The 15,098-nt window shown below is 41.8% G+C and overlaps 1 protein-coding gene across 19 annotated transcripts in view; it reads right to left on the reverse strand.

The window, feature by feature from the left end:
• Positions 1–15,098, reverse strand: part of PARD3 (par-3 family cell polarity regulator) — a 644,329-nt gene that overhangs the window by 385,813 nt on the left and 243,418 nt on the right. The window lies entirely within an intron of this gene.

Raw genomic sequence — 15,098 nt, forward strand, 5'->3', positions numbered from 1 at the left:
GGATATGTACACACCCAGGAATGTTATGTTTTAGGAAAAGAAACTTCAAAGAAATAGTCTTGCCCTGAGTTTTGATGCTTTATTTTTATATTTCTAAGTCATACACTTCATATGCAAAATTCTCTGGGTGAAAATAAAAATAAAACGGTTTTATATCACAGAATGCGAAAGGGGATGGAGTGGATTTAAATCTTTTTGTAAATGATATATCAAGTGGAAAAGAAAGTGCATATATACCTATATATAATGCATATACATGATATATAGTTTATACAGCAAAAGGTATAAGGGACCCTTCATATGGGAAGAAGGGTATATTAAAAACTGTGTAGTATCTGCTCATTTGTGCATAAGAAACACAGGAAGGATACAAGAAACTAATGAGACGGGTAGGCTACAGGGAGTTAGTAGGAACCGGGTTGAAAGAAAGAGAGAATGGGAACAGTAGTGGAGATAATGGGGCGGTAACACTTTTCTGAATATATTTTTCTGTAACTCTGACTCTTAGAACCATCATAATGATTCAAATACCTAAAAGAGAAATAAATAATTGAAATTGACCAGGAGGCAAGGTGGGGTCTGGGGGTCGGGAATCTAAAATGGAGCACAAACAAATAAACCCAGCTATGTTACAAATGAAAAACAGAACCACACGAAAAGGGTGGGGAAGAAAAGAACTAAGTCACTTTACGAAACTTTTTTTTTTCACTGTTTAACGTAAGGCTAAAGGCAAAAAGAACCTTCACAGAAATATTGTATTCTAGTTAGTAAAGTTGTTCCTTACAAGCGCATGGTTTAGAAATTCATACTCCTCACACACACACACACACACACACACACAGCAGGAATGAATGAGAAAGAAAAAATATTTTGGCTAATGAGAGCCAAAGTTCTCACCGCCAGAAACAGAAGTTACAAGCAAGGAAATATACTGTAGTATTAGATTAGAATTAGAGGCATCAATATGAACTTGTGATTTTATAAGTAGGTAGGCCGACGGGTATGGATGGATGTGAATACATGTGTCCTAGCTCTGTCCAGTGAGAGATCCTAGAAGCAATGACATTGCTTCAATGTCAAATTGTTGGTCCAAGAACCAATGAACACAAGTGGCCAGATCATGGTTTCTAATACTATTCTCCAATAAATGAACTAGAACTCCTTAGAAAAATAGTTAATTCCAGGGTTGGGGACAGAGAAAATACGTGATGAGCCTGGAACACCTTGTGATACTAAAGAACACATCAAAGGAAGCACATCAAAGGGAATTAGGGCCAGCCTTAAGGAGCTCCCAAGGGCCGAAACCATTTGGGACACTTGTAAACGATCAAATAATGAGGGCATTAGATTATAACCCAAGATAAACTGTACATCTGTGACTTCATAATGATATAAGTGAATAATCGAAGAAATAAATAAACAAATGGTGGAGAATGGACAGCTTTTCCTTCCTGGAGCATCCCAACTAATAAATATGGAAAAAATCACTAAAAGAGAAATTATCACGAGGCAACCTCCACAGTCAGAACTGTCTCAGGCAAGATCTACCAATGGACGCTAACGTTAATGGGTGAGAGTATGGTGAGATATGGGCATATCTCAGAATATCTCCCCGTAAGATGCTTTTTAATTAAAAAGAGAAAGTAGTGTCTGCGGGCAGAAACTCGGCAGACAGCACTTCACCAAGTGCTGTCACTTCACTTCATCAACATCACGTACCCTCTGAAAGATGCACTGAGAAATATACAACGTTACTTCCGTGGTACTCTTGCCCCAAATGCATAACTTTGGTCTAATCGTGAGGAAACATCAGACAAATCCAAATTGAGGAGCATTCTGTAACTACTACTCTTTAAAAATACCAAGGTCGGGAAAGTAAAAGGCTGATGAAATTGTGTACCTTGGAGGAGACTGAGGAGAAGTATGAACTGCACGCAGTGTGAGCCCCTTGCCTGGCTCCTGGGCTACGCAAAAGGCCTCAAAAGGCCTCATTAGTGGGAAAGAGGCAAAATTCAGATGATTACTTAGTAGTATGGACTCAACGTTATTCGTTTCCTAGCTTTGATAACGACACTATGATTATGCTGGATGTGAACATTAGGGATAGATGAAGGGCATAGGGAAGCACTCTGTACTATTTTTGTAACTTCTCTGAAATATGAAACTATTTCAAAATTGAAAATTTTCATAATACAGCATAACAAAGTACCATAAAAATTAAAATTCAACCTATTTCTTCTTATAACTAAACAGTGGCAGCACTTCTTTAAAATCTCAAAGAGTAATAAAGTTCTAAGGCACAGAACGCCTTGGTCATTCACACTCCAATCCCATGCCTGGCGAAGTAAGCTCAGCCTTCCAAGAAAAGAAGAGTCAGGACTGCACACGAAAAGAACCACACCTTCTGCCGCCAATCCAAGCCTTTTCAACGCCAATACTCCGATCAGTTAACAGACCAAAAGGTGTATTCACAGAATATGGAAAGTATTTACAATTACAGTTTGTCATTTTGAACAAACGCTATTGACATCAATCAATTCATAAGACAAAAAAGAAAACCACCATAAGGTCGTAGAGACATGCGACAAACAGGAAGCTCAGAATCCTGCTGTGGCATCTTATATCATTAGCTGATTAAACATCTGAAGGAAGGTTAAGTGGTAAGAAGAAATCAAAGTCAGATGAATAGTTGGGCCACTCAAGCTTATAATAAGCAACATCAGTGGGAAAAGAAATCCTTAGCAGTTATAAAAAATGGAAAGGTGTTTGTATATATACACTAAAGTTTCCATATACAGTATATGTGTGTGTGTGTTGTAGGTATATGTATGTATGTATATGTACATATATATAATCAGACTTTATCTGATAAGCATCTCCGCATATTAGTAACACAGACAGTAACCCCTGATTCTACAGATCAGGGGTCAGCAAGCATTTTTCTTAAAAGGTCCAGACAGTAAATATTTTTGGAGCTGCGCAATTCAAACAGTCTCTGTCACAACTATTCTACTCTGCATTGTAGCATGAAAACAGCCGTACACAATACATGAATAAATGAGGGTGACTATGTTTAAATAAAACTTTATTTACAAAGCAGGCGGTGGACCAAACTTGACCCACGGGCCATAGTTTGATGATCCTGCACTAATTTGCTCATCCCTCTAGTAACATCCAATTTAAATTTTTCAATTTGGGAAATAAAACTAGAAGTCAAGGTACCTTGGTAACCCTGATAAGCTAACAATATTCATTTCAAGCTCTCCATCAGGATTTTGAATTTCTATACTTGATTTTAATTTCATCAGACTTCTCACAAGGTGTGTGGCTTAATATGCATTTTGAAGATACTAAGTTCTGACATTTTGGCGCTTAATTGGAAGCAAATGAAATTCAAGTTTTGCTATTCACTTTTCACAGTGATGTGTTCTCTCAAGAATCAAGTCCTTTCTGCAAACTGAAAATGGAGATTGAAAATTACAAAGAACAAGCCTTAAATGCCACACATGATGGAAGAACTTATACACATATATTAGTTTCAATAATTATCTTCAGCATTTTTAGAAAGCACAAGAATTATGAAATCTGGACTGTGCCACGAACAAATGCTGTTTGAATTTCAGTGGCAGAATCACAGTTGGTGATTTGCAATATGCCAATAACATACAATTCTACAGCTTTCATTTAAACCAAAATTTAAGTGCCAGGTGCAGACATAAAGTAATTTTGTGTTAAACTGGGAAGGATATATGATTTTAGAAAATCCACTCTATAAGAATACACAGCAGCACAGCAAAAGAAAACGAGACCTTCACAAAAACATCACATATTAACAATCTCTATCATGTCCTTCAAAAAATAAAGGAAATGTCTTGCTTTTAAATTTGTGAAACGTGACTCAAATCCATATTTTAACAGATGGAATCTTCACTGCTGTCCATGAAGTAGATTGTTTTTGAAAGTTCACTTTAACTTTCAATAGTTATTACCTCATCGCTCTTCTGATCCATTCACCTATCCAGTCTCCACGAGAAAATACAGGCAGAAATTAGGATAACACCCACGATGACCCGCATATAAATAAAACTCCAAGCTTGGCCACACATTGCCACCTCCCTCAGAACAAGTCATTTCAGCTGCCTGAGACATCAGAACCCTCCAACAGAAAACCCATTTCGTAAGCATCACACGTAAATGCATACATAAACCACTTGGATCAAGGGTGGCCTCTTTCATGGATAAAAATCTGAGCTAAAAGCCCAGAACTGTGTGTAGCCAAGTGGCTAAGAGCATAGAATTCACAAACAGAACTACATTCAAAACCAGCTCTGACCTTACTTCTTAGATGGATGTTGGCCTAATCCACTGGCCTCTCGGCCATCGCTAAGCCTTACTTGTCCTCATCTGGAAAGAGGATGGTGACTGTGGTAGGCAGAATAATGCCCATGACTGTCCACACCCAAATCCCCAGAACCTGTGGACGTTGCCCTTCCATGGCAAAAAGGACCTGAAGATGCGATTCAGATCAAGGACCTTAAAACGGGGAGACTGTCCAGGATTATCCAGTGCGCCCCAGCTAATCACAGGAGTCTGGATAAGTGGAGACCCTTTCCCAGCTGTGGTCAGAGGGAGATACAACAATGGTTAGAGAGAGATGACACTTCTGGCTTGGAGGATGAAGCCAGGGAGCCGTGAGCCAAGGAACGCGGGGGGCCTCTGGAAGGCAAGAGAATGAATTCTCCCCTAGGGCCTCCAGGAAAGAATGCAGCTCTGCTCCACCCTGACGTTACCCATGTCAGACTTCTACCCTACAGAACTACAAGTTAATAAGCGTGTGATGTCTAACACCACTAGTTTGTGGTAATTTGTTATGGCAGCAATAGGAAACTCATCTAGTGCCAGGACCTCTCCTCCTGGACTTGTGACAGATCGGAGAGAAGGCGTGTCGACTTTCAGAACACAAGCGCATGCTTACTGTTAGCTATTATTAAGTGATAGCGTGCTGGTTGATAGATAAATACTTCTAGAAAATTGAGGATCAGTTTCAAGAGTAACTACAGACTGAGGCAAAGTTCTTCGATACACCAATAATAAGAGGGGAAAACAACAGGAAAAGGAAAGGAGAAGGCTTGCCAGAAAAAGTCAACGTCACAACAAGCACAGAGTGAAGTTCTTCTGCAGGTGCCCTCCATCCTCCCCTCAGCCCCTCACACAAACACAGAGCAGCTTTTTACATCTCATTTCACTGAAAAGAAAACTGAGACTCAGAAAAATTAATATGACTAGAGCTTAGCTATAAGTATAGAATGAATCTGAAATTGGAAGTCAAATCCATCCAACTTCAGAGATCTTATTTTCTCCCAACCTCACTGCCCCGGAGCATCTAACATGTCGACAGCAAAGCCTTCTGGGAAACTCCAGGCTATGAGCACCTACAAGTCTTGGAATCGAATTCTATTCATTCTTGATTAACTAAAGCTAACACCCCACCTTACCAAGTTAACATAATTTTGATACCACTACCTAAAAGTTTCTGAACATATCTGAGGGTAACCATGCTAAAGATATCATCACTCAGTCTTGATCAGAAGAGCTTTTGAAAAGAATCAAAAGATGTTGCAGATTCTGTCTTCATACAGGAAATGGCAGGGGACGTAAGTCGAGTAGTTGCCTAAGTGAGGTCGCCAAGACTCTAGGCCCAGACGCCACACGCCCTCCAAAGCCATTTTACTGCCATAGCCCTTGAGTCATCCGTCTGTCTGTTGATTTCTTCATGTAAGGGCTGCGCATATCCAGAAAAAGTTGATTATTATGGGTCTCATGAACATCTTTTGCACACCCAACATTAATATATCAAATTGTTTGACTCTGAAATAAAGACCTGTAACTCTTTAGAAAGGCATCATGTTTCCGGCCCTGGAGCAGGTCCAAAGTATGTGGAAAAATACTAAAAATGACAGTGAACTTGAAGATGCCTTTAAGACCCTTTCTTCACCTAAGGAACATGATTGGCCTCAATGAGTAAGCCGGACTCCACTGAATCACTTCGTCTGCGGTATCAAAGCAAAATCGGCAAGAAACACAAAAGACAACATGCACTTGATTTTGCTTCTGGTAGGGAACTCTCTGCGTTTGCCACATTTTTCAATATTCTTCCTAACACGAGACCATGATGATGATGCTTCTGAACCCCCAAGATAATGATGGCATCACGTAAAACAACACATCTCTGAACGATGGCAGGGAGGTTTCATAGGCAGATTTGCCTGTAAAGAATAAATGCAACAGAGAGAAAATGCAGTAAAAATGTGAGAGCTCTATCACAGTATAACATTCCAAAAAACTAACAATAAAAATCAAGTAGTTGGAGATACATGTATTTTATGACGGAAGTAAGGCTGTTCCATAACATACAGTTCTACACTATCACTAATCCAAAAATGACTTTTTCTTCCCATAGGTCAATCTAGGAGTTTCTATAGTTAGGATCACACATATCGATACCTTTACTTCTTTTTTTTTTTTTTTTTTTTGCCCTTTGACTCAAGGATACACCTTTAAAAACATGGTAGGGAATTCCCTGATGGTCCAGTGGTTAGCACTCGGCGCTTTCATCGCCGGGGCCCAGGTTCGGTCCCTGGTCGGGGAACTAAGAATCCGCGAGCTGTGTGGCACAGCCAAAAGAAAAAAGAAAAGGAAAACTAAGAGACACTAGCACGGTTATATAGATTAGTGCAGTATGTTATCTACTCACAATAGGGGAACCTAACGAGATAAATATTGAACAGTGTCATTTCAAACAATATACCATGTAGGAGGGGGTAAGACATTCCCTACCTGAACAACCAAGGAGACCAACACCATCACAAGCTTCTACCTGTGGATGATCAAAGGTTATTGTCCCACAAGAGCCAACAACATCCTTTAAGAAGGTAATATTTCATGGACAGAGATGCTTAATAAAGATATTGTGCTTCATCTGGAAATCACAGTGAAATCTATTCACCTATGACACTCCCCAGCTTATATTTCAGAGCTGGGATTTAATTCTGCTGTCCCTTAGGGTGACACACTGTGTCACCCACTGAGCCTCCAGACTAATTAGATTCCCAATTTAAGAGTTATGCTCAACTAATAGCCTTGAGTGTTATCAACCGCAAACCACAATGAACACATGCAAATGCTGTAGCCATCAGCTGGCTGACCCACTCGTGAGACATAATGTAAACCCTTCCCCCTCCCATCCCCGTTACCAAGGACCACTGTTCCCTTTGTACCCACCCATGAGGTTACAACTACATTACACTATTGCTGAAGTGTTAATAAAAAGCAAGACTGCACAGTGAGACAGAACAAAATGAACCTGAAATTGGCTAATCACACATATATGGGTTGACACCAAATTGGAGGAGGTGGCATTTGTTGAGATTTTCCCATGAGCACATGCAGCTTCCCCTCAAAGAGATGACGGTAAAACTGGGAAAGAAGCCCTATGAACCTCAGAATCAAAGGTAATGATGTAATAATGAATTATTGTGTAGACATGGACCAGAAAAAACCTATCAAATCAATTTTTAAGCTTTCTAATGACTGAACTCACTTTAACGACAGAGGCAACACTAAATCCTTAGTCATTCTCTGAGCCTTACTTGCTCTCATGGTTCATTAAAAACTCATTTAAATAAAGCTACAGTTTTACTGGTCGAGTAAGCAAAACAACAGCAAAAGAATATATTGGGGCCAGTGGTGTTTTATAATAGTAGTAATACAAGCTGTAACTAATAAAAACAAACTCACAACAGAAGGAGAATCTCAAGCTTGCCACTGAAAAACTTTAAATGTTATATAAGCAAGATTAATTCTCTGCTTCATCAGCATTTTAAAAATTAAGTGTATATTGTCTGATACCAAAAAAACCCAAAAAAAACCCACAGCTTAGAAGAGAACTCTAAATGCCATGGGCATACTGAAGGCGTAGCCACTTTTCCTCCTGGCTAAGCTAAGAAAGGTAAAGAGCTGGAGTCCTTTCCCTGCACTGTACCTGGAGCCTCAACCTCAAATCTGTCTCAACTTCCAGCTCCGGGGCTTGAGATTTGAGAGGCAGCAGGTCCTCACCTATGGGTGCCCTGCCCCCCGTCTCCTTGCCACTGCCAACCTCCTAACATACATCTCTCCAAAAGTGAGCGAGGGGTAGAAACAGGATTCAACAACAAGGTGTTTTAATCTGTACACAATTTAGCTTGACAATCAGTACGTGTAACACATTGACTCAGGAAGAGCTGCATTAACAAACTGTAAATGAGAGACTCCCCCAGGAGTGACTCCTTTGATGAATTCCATAGTCTGGGGGTTGGGGATCTAAGTTTAAAAATATATGTATTATTAATCAAAAGTCCAACATCACGTAGGAAACAGACAGGCACAATGTGACAAGCGAAAACCACACACACACACAGAGCCTTTCAATCAATGCTTTACTCTAAACTGTGATTAAAAGGTCCGTGACGAAAACCCACAGCCCCAGCGATGCGACTTGAGCTTTGCGGAGTATGTATGCACGAGTGACACTTCCCCTCTGTCCCACAAAGACATGCCATTGTACACGGACTCCACAGTCTAGGGCACCAGCCTCAACTATCCCCAACCCCTGAACCACAGACCAAAGGGATGAGAGGCTGCAATGTGATTGCTCAGCCCAGAAACGCAGCACCACAATTACCACCAGGCAGGACCACTGCTCATGCCTGCCGTCCTGCACTTCTGGGTTTCTGCCTCCACTTGGTGAGTCTGCTGAAGCTGAGTTGAGACCTTGGTTAGGAAGCCCCTCTAGTCTTTTTTACCTCCTCAGCTAGCCAGGTAAATTAAGCCAGGGCCTCTTCCACTGACCTGAAAACCTTGTCTCCGTATTCCCTCACCACCCCTGCACCTAGCAAGATACAAACGTCTACATAAGAGGGCAGCAGGAGTCGATTCGAGCCTCACGTCACAAGGGCAGCCTCCCATCAACCTGCGTCCTAGACTCCGTGCTGTATGGAGTGCATATGTATCAGGTGATTCCAGCTCGCGGGAGAAATCTGCCACGGCTCATCAAATAACCACCTCACAGAACAATGTGTTCACATACGCTCCCTAAGCAGCCCATCCCTGATTCCACTGTTGAATCTATGACAAATGACTCATCACTAAAATTCCTTGCCAGTCAAATCCGGTGAACTATAATACTTTATTTTTTTGGCAGTCGGTAGTGGAAAACTTCCCATCCTAAAACAGAAAATTAAAGGATCACTTCCTTAGTTCTAAATTTTGCAAATTATGTTTAAAATTAGAAGCACGAGAAAAGAAAACTTGGCTCTGGTTCTATCAAGCCATCAGTACTGAGGAGGAGTTAAGCAGAAAGCATCTCGGCACAACGGTTAGACCTAGAGATCGTGCAACAGAGGTAAGCGAATCATCATCTCTGGCATTTACAGGCAAGATCATACTTCCAACTGAAGGAACCCGCCTTGTTTCCAAGGCAACTTGCCATTTGTATAGGGGACTCACTTGGGGGTTAGTAATCCCTTAACTGCTGACTTCACAATTTGAACCAGACTCCCACTGATATCTTAGCTTCCATCTAAAAGCATCGTCAGAAAAAAAGAGAGTTTAACTGCTTTAAAAGACAGGAATTCAGAAGATTCTGTGGCATTCATTGACTTTGCGGGGCAGGGGAGGGACACAGGAGCAAAAAGTGACTAAGAAAAGCACAGCAGAAGAACTGGGAGTCGCTGCTTCTCAGTCATTTGTTTCCCACTGAAGATGCCTCAAACGCACCACTTCTGTTCACTCCAAGTTCTGAATGAAAGTTCAGTTTACACTGATATATAACAAAAAGTCAGTCTTCATTCTGACAACCACAAGCCAATATTAACAAAAGATCAGAGTTCAACAAATTTGTTTTGTAAAATATAACACTAATGTTACATTACAAAATGCCTTTCAGTTTAATTTGCATGCAAAAAGACAAAGTGTGACTTTTAAATATCCACCCAGAGGCAAAGATGAAAAACTTCAAACATTTTCTGACTCCTTTTTGCTACACTCATTATCTCACCACCTTCTACAAAAGGAGCGATAACGTGTCCTTGACATTATCCCAAATTATCTTCAGTATGCAAGACAATGCTGATTAAATTAAGCTCATTTTAATCAGCTGGCAGGTTTATTCAAAAAGTAACTAAATAATAAAATTCTTTATAGCAACAACTCTTCATTAGTATAACCTGCTTAGCAATGTTTTTTTAAAAAGCGGACACAGAATAAATACTAATTGCGTGTCAATCCTTTCTCCTCCATGTTTGACGGATGAAAGAAATACCTTAGAAGTTGAACATCTCCCCTAATCCACAAATCACTTTAATACTAAAATTTCACACAAATCTTTTGAAATCCAGTGCCATCTAATGGATTTAGCCAAGCACAAAGAGTTTTGAAACCTGACTTTTTGGCAGAACATATTCTGAAGACAGACAGAATTTCTGTTTTCCTTCCATTTACATCTCACAGAAAACCTCCCCATGGCTGACCTGGAACTGGGCCGGTGGGCGGGGGTCGGTCAAGTCAAGGTCATCCCATCATTTGCAGTGCCCTCCACTCCTTTCATGAGGGCGAGGTTGGCAGTCTTAGATGGGTTCCCCAGGACGACTGAGGCTCAGAGAGGTGACCCCTCCCAGCTGTGGGACCTGGACAGCTCCTCCACATTTTGGGTCTCAGTGCTGCACAGGGCTGTTGCATATGTTATTTTACTTAATTCTGAGCAAGTGCTTGGAAGGGTTCCTGCAGGTCGCAAGTACTCAATAAACGTCAGCTACCATGATGATTTTAGAGAGCGTCAAGAGATTGAGGTTATCACCCGAGGAAGATGAAGGGCTCCGGGACTAAGTTCAGCCGTGTGAACTTCATCCTGAAAACCCTGGGGCAGCCCTGAATGCACAACAGTGTTATCTGCATTTATTCTGCAGAAGGCTTGGAGGAGTTTGGAGAAAGGACTGGAAAGGGAAACACGGCAGCTCCTTAGTCCAATAGAGAAGAGGTCAGGAGGGCCTAGGAAAGCAGTGGAGTGAAAACACAATTAACACAACTAATTATTAAAACGCAGAGCTGAGGCTTATTTAAAAGGCTTTGGTGCTTGGTGGGTGAGTGGCGCCTTGGAGGAGGGGGACAAATCTGAGATGTCTAGGCTTGGGTGGCTGGACAGGGGGCAAGTATAAGGATGAAGAAGTTTGGGACGAAAGACGATGCATTCAGATTGAGGTACATCCAGGATCCAATTCCCAGTAGACACCTGGAGTTGGGGGTTCATGGTGGGAAGGGGAGTTCAAGACTAAAGACATGGAACTGGGCGATGTCATCGGTGGATGGTGGGTGAAGCCAGGAGTTTATTTAAGGTCCCAATCTGGATGTGGAGCGTGTAGTGAAATCAGAACAAACCCGCCACAAAGCTGAGATTGCAGGCTTCTCTTCTCTTCTTCCAATTCCATTTTGGAAGAAATTTGAGAATTGACTAAACAATGTAAGTAAACTCAAGGAAACCAGGAAAGGGAAAGTAGCACGGGGTAGTGATCAGTAGTATTTAAATACCACCAGGAGGCATATTAGCACTTTTCAAGGAAGGTGACATCAATACATATTTTCAACAAATGGGACCTAAAGCTACTGCAATACACGTGCTAAAATAATTTCAATAATAGGGAATGAATGGTAAAAGAATAGGAAAAAAACACAATTTTTAGTCCACTGATACACAAAAAATAGACACTCAGATATTTGTTCAAATAACACTAAGCAAATAAATTCGTCTTCACATTATGCTTGTCTCAACAGGTGAGGATTCTGTAAACAGCTCTTGGTTTTCTTGTGAAAAGGTCTATTTCTTTCATCTTCGTGTCCCACCCTGCTCCTGCCTGAAAGGTGCCCCAATAAATACATAATGAATTAATATCAGTTTGCATATCTATTTTGCAACCCCTTTGAAAAGTATAGGCAAGCTAATGCCAGCAGCTCATCCACTGCAAGTCCTCAGGGCATCATGCCCTAACCTCACACCTCTGCTTGCACACCCAGAAAACCACAGCCTGCAAGAAGAGATCAGTGCAGCCTGTACCTTAGTTCACGGAATGAAACCAATTACCCATGTCATCGTCCTCCTACTTTTTCAACACTCTAACATCCAGATCTTACTATTTATTCTCTGAAACCAGAAGTACTTTTGAAGTAGGCTGAGGCTAGAATCTCGGGAAACAGTAGGCTGATGCAAAACAAAGAGCCACGGACGTTCCCGGAGTCCCTGACCCTCCAGCTGCGGTTTCCGCCTTTCCTATAGGAAGGATCACAACTTGGACTGCTGATAATACAAGGCTGCACCGGAGTATAAGGCCCATCACCTACTTCACTTTACTTATTCTTTTACTCACACTGTGCACCTACTATGTGCCAAGAAATGAACGAAATGAAAGAATGAACCTTCTCCACAGAAAAAACAAAATGCACAGAGGCATTGAATTCTGCATGTAGTTGCAGCAGATTCACAGACCTCCCCTCTAAAAGAAAGAAGACAGAATTAAAGACACATTTTCTAACATTCAATTAAATATCAATACATATTTCTTAAATTCCATCACATCACTCTGATTACCACAGTTATATATTAGCAGTGTACACCTCTTCTCAATATCCTCAAATTCTCTTTATTTCCTTGAAGTATTCCTGCTACTTTCTCTGCTCCATCTTCCCATTTTACTATATAAATGTTCAAAGCTAAAACCCAGAAATAAGCAATCACTTTACATGGATTGGAATAAAAGAGAATCATAAACAAAATTCCTGACTATTTAAAAAATGTGGGACTTCCCTGGTGGCGCAGTGGTTAAGAATCCGCCTGCCCCAATGCAGGGGACACAGGTTTGAGCCCTGGTCCATGCCGCGGAGCAACTAAGCCCATGCACCACAACTCAACTACTGAAGCCCGCGTGCCACAACTACTGAAGCCCGCATGCCTAGAGCCCGTGCTCCACAAGAGAAGCCACCGCAATGAGAAGCCCGCGCACCGCAACGAAGAGTAGCCCCCGCTCACCACAACTAAAGAAAGTCCACGTGCAGTAACGAAGATCCAACGCAGCCAAAAATAAATTAATTTAAAAAAATAAAATAAAATAAAAAATATGATTACCCCAACAGCAGCAGCAGTAGCAACCAAGTGATACTAATGGCAGGAGCTGACCCTTCTTATCCTCAAAATACAAAGAGCACTGCTATCACACCCTCTCAACACCCAGGGAAACGAGAAACCTACAAGGTTGCGTTAACTGGCTGTGGTCCACCACCACTTGTGATTGGCAAAACCTCCCAAGTGTGCTTGAAGCCAATGGTTTTGCTCTGAATCCCTGCAGGACAAACATTATTTCCCATAGATCACCACATTTCCTTGTAAAAGGATCTCACACCTTTTTATTTTTATTATTATTATTATTATTTGCGGTACGCGGGCCTCTCACTGTTGTGGCCTCTCCCGTTGCGGAGCACAGGCTCCAGACGCGCAGGCTCAGCGGCCATGGCTCACAGGCCCAGCCACTCCGCGGCATGTGGGATCCTCCTGGACCGGGGCACGAACCCGTGTCCCCTGCATCGGCAGGCGGACTCTCAACCACTGCGCCACCAAGGAAGCCCTCTCACACCCTTTTAGAAGATAGTATCCACCCCCAGAAAACCAACCACCACTGGGGGATCCTGAACCCTGGATTCCAGGGTCCTTGGTTGAACCTCTGCTGTGACACTTTGCCCCGTCTGTACATCTGTACAGTGGTCTCAGCGCATCGCCCTGCTCTCCCCTGATGAAGTCAACACAGTCAATACCTTGGACATGATATAAGGAATTTAAAACAACAGTATGAATGACCCAAGGACTGAAAGAAAAGGTGAGAGAGACAACAACGAAGAAGAAAGTAACAACAGGAAACCATCTGCAAGCCGAGGAGACCCCGGGGATTCTGGATCCGGTGGCAAACCAACCCAGAACCTGACTGCTATGGGGCCCACACTCCTCACCAAGAGTTTTATCTCTGAAACCACTGAAAATGCTGGAAATGTCTTAATGATCCAGAAGCTGGAAACCGCTCAGACAATAAAACCACTCTCACACACAAGAGACCCCACAGACCGTACAGTCTGTCTACACAGGCACGATAGCAAATGCAGAAAAGGCCACTGCCGGGACATTTAAGCACAGTTCCTACAACCTTGCGTACTAGCCTAAAAGAAAGGAAAATACAAACTCCCAAACTGGCCAAATTAGTGCTTATTGTAAAACACAAATCTAATTAGACACTTAACATCAAAATTGCCGGAAATAAACACACACTTCATGTAAACAAACCATTAATAGGCTGTTGCTTTTTCTTTGAAAGAAGCACATTATTTATAAACTGCTACCACCTTAAAACTGGCCTCATTCAATCCTGTCAGCCAGTGAAACACACTTAGGCAAGTGGTAAATTAGGAGGGGGGGGAAAAGTCACTTCACAAATTGTGACATCACTAAGTGTCATAAGTGAATAAAACAGAACGTTGCACAAGACTGTATAAAGACAAGATCTTTATTCAATACCTTCACCAAGAAAGAAAGGCTGAATTAAACTTCCACATGTGATGAAACTATAAGTTCACTTATCAGTTTCCCCTCATAAAATAACAGTAATGGAAAACCCCTCAAATTAGTGATCCAGACTTCCTGGTGTCAAATATTCCCAGTGGAGCCTTCAAAACCACAAGAGAGTCAGGAAATCTGAACGCCAGCTTGCACGGGTGCTCTGGGAAGACTGGCTGCTGTGCCCTAACCTGGCCGCCTTCCTGGAAGCTACCACCAGGTGACATCCCTGGGATATACGCTCCCTGATAAACAAGACACAACACGTGTGCAAAGAAATGGGTCTGACTGATGAGAATCTAACGAACGCTGTCTGGGTCACAGGACTTGAAAGAAAAGAAGCTTTGCAAAGACACAACACCAATACTCCAAGCACTCTGGAATGCACTTCCACCCCGGGAATTTGCTCTTCGGAGGT

The sequence above is a fragment of the Monodon monoceros genome, unplaced genomic scaffold, assembly GCF_005190385.1.
Source record: "Monodon monoceros isolate NGI ecotype Baffin Bay Population unplaced genomic scaffold, NGI_Narwhal_1 Super_Scaffold_21, whole genome shotgun sequence".
NCBI lineage: Eukaryota > Metazoa > Chordata > Mammalia > Artiodactyla > Monodontidae > Monodon > Monodon monoceros.